The sequence below is a fragment of the Ranitomeya imitator genome, chromosome 7, assembly GCF_032444005.1.
Source record: "Ranitomeya imitator isolate aRanImi1 chromosome 7, aRanImi1.pri, whole genome shotgun sequence".
Classification (NCBI taxonomy): domain Eukaryota; kingdom Metazoa; phylum Chordata; class Amphibia; order Anura; family Dendrobatidae; genus Ranitomeya; species Ranitomeya imitator.
In genome coordinates, this window is record NC_091288.1 from 56,431,611 (window position 1) to 56,434,385 (window position 2,775).

At 43.6% G+C, this 2,775-nt stretch overlaps 1 non-coding gene across 1 annotated transcript; it reads left to right on the forward strand.

Moving 5' to 3' along the window:
* Positions 1 to 1,633: 1,633 nt before the first annotated feature.
* On the forward strand, positions 1,634 to 1,786 carry LOC138646268 (small nucleolar RNA snR70). The gene has a single exon (XR_011314841.1). It is a non-coding gene; the product is annotated as a small nucleolar RNA snR70 (small nucleolar RNA).
* Positions 1,787 to 2,775: the final 989 nt, after the last annotated feature.

Below are 2,775 nucleotides of genomic sequence, written 5' to 3' on the forward strand. Positions count from 1 at the left end.
ATTTTCAATAGGATTAAGATCAGGGCTTTATGATGGCCACTCCAAAACATTGAATTTGTTGTCCTTAAGCCATTTTGTTACCATTTTGGCAGTATGCTGTGGGTCATTGTCCATTTGGAAGACCCATTTCCGCCCAAGCTTTAACTTCCTGGCTGATGTCTTGAGATGTTGCTTCAGTATTGTCACATTATATTCTTTCCTCGTGATGTCATCTATTTTGTGAAGTACACCAGTCTCTCCTTCATCAAAACAACCCCACAACATGACCCTGCCACCCCCGTTTTTCACAGTTGGGATGGTGTTCTTAGGCTTCCAAGCTTCTCCCTTTTCCTCCAAACATAACAATGGTCATTATGCCCAAAAAGTTCAATTTTAGTTTCATCAGACCATTGGATATGTCTCCAAAAATCAAGGTCTTTGTTCCTGTGTACATTTGCAAACATTAATCTGTCTTTTTTTATGTTTCTTTTGGAGTTATGGCTTCTTTCTGGCAGAATGGCCTTTCAGTCCATCTTGATAGAGTACTCATTTCACTGTGGATATCGACACAATCTTACCAACTTCCACCATCATCTTCACAAGGTCTTTTGCTTTTGTCCTTGGGTTGATATGCACATGTCAGACCAAAACACGTTCATCTCTGAGACACAGAAACCATCTCCTGGGGCAGCATGGTGGCTCAGTGGATAGCACTGCAGCCTTGCAGCGCTGGGGTCCTGGGTTCTAATCCCACCTTGGACAACATCTGCAAGGATGTTTGTGTGGGTTTTCTCTGGGCACTCCGGTTTCCTCCCACACTCCAAAGACATGCTGATAGGGAATTTAGATTGTGAGCCCCATCGGGGACAGTGATGATAATGTGTGCAAAACTGTAAAGCGCTGCTGAATATGTTAGCGCTATATACAAATAAAGATTATTATTATCTCCTTCCTGAGCTGTATGATGGCTGGACATTCCCATCTTGTTTGTACTTGTGTATATTTGTTTGTACAGATGAACGAGGCACCTTCAGGTATTTTGAAATTATACCCAAGGATGAGCCAGACTAGTACAAGTCCGCAATTCTCTTCCTGATATCTTGGCTGATTTCTTTATACTTTTGCATGATGCTACACAAAGAAGCAGTGTGTTTCAGGTGTGCATTAAAATATATCCACAGATGTGTCTCTAATAGTGTTGAGCGATACCGTCCGATACTTGAAAGTATCGGTATCGGATAGTATCGGCCGACACCCGAAAAATATCGGATATCGCCGATACCGATATCCGATACCAATACAAGTCAATGGGACATCAAGTATCGGAAGGTATTCTCATGGTTCCCAGGGTCTGAAGGAGAGGAAACTCTCCTTCAGGCCCTGGGATCCATAGGGAGGTGTAAAATAAAGAATAAAAATAAAAAATATTGATATATTTACCTCTCCGGCGGCCCCGGGACTCAGCGCGGGTAACCGGCAGGCTTCGTTGTTCAAAATCAGCGCTTTTAGGACCTGAGAATCACGTCCCGGCTTCTGATTGGTCGCGGGCCGCCCATGTGACCGCCACGCGACCAATCACAAGCCACGACGTCACCGCAAGCTATTGACGCGCTCATTTTTAAAAATGAGCGCGTTAATGGCTTTGAAAGACATAGCGGCTTGTGATTGGTCGCGTGGCCGCGACCAATCACAAGCCGCGACGTCACCGCAGGCTATTGACGCGCTCATTTTTAAAAATTTTTAAAAATGAGCGCGTCAATAGCTTGCGGTGACGTCGCGGCTTGTGATTGGTCGCGGCCACGCGACCAATCACAAGCCGCTATGTCTTTCAAAGCCATTAACGCGCTCATTTTTAAAAATGAGCGCGTCAATAGCTTGCGGTGACGTTGCGGCTTGTGATTGGTCGCGTGGCGGTCACATGGGCGGCCCGCGACCAATCAGAAGCCGGGACGTGATTCTCGGGTCCTAAAAGCGCTGATTTTGAACAACGAAGCCTGCCAGTTACCCGCGCTGAGTCCAGGGGCCGCCGGAGAGGTAAATATATCAATATTTTTTATTTTTATTCTTTATTTTACAGATCCCTATGTATCCGATACCGATACCCGATACCACAAAAGTATCGGATCTCGGTATCGGAATTCCGATACCGCAAGTATCGGCCGATACCCGATACTTGCGGTATCGGAATGCTCAACACTAGTCTCTAATTAACTCAGATGTTGCCAATCAGAAGTTTCCAAAACACATGGCATCATCATATGGTCAGTCCAGAATTGTATAAAGGCATAGTAATCTCATTGTATGTAAACTTTTGACTTTGCAGTTAGTAATAAAAATGCCTTAAAACATTCTCTCTCGCTCATTATTCTGGCATTTAGCAGATATTAATAAATATGGTAATCCTAATTGACCTTAAAGGGGGCCTGGTTTATTCTGATTGCATGTCAGATGTTGCGAAAAACATGCATATGTGTCATTTTATATAGTGTATGTAAACTTCTAGCTTTAACTGTATGTCCCTCATTCTGGCCACATCCTGGTATATATGTCCCTCATCCTTGTATGTATATATATGAATATATATATATATATATATATATATATATATATATATATACCCTCCATCCTAGCATTTATGTCCCTCACACTGTTATGTATGTCCCTCATCACCTGGCCTGGCCTCATCCTGGTGTATATGTCCCCTATCCTGGGCCCTATCTTACCAGGGGGCATGCATAGAAGTCATTGAGTCTCATAGCAGAAGTATAACGCACTCCTCATAGTCCTCCATATAGT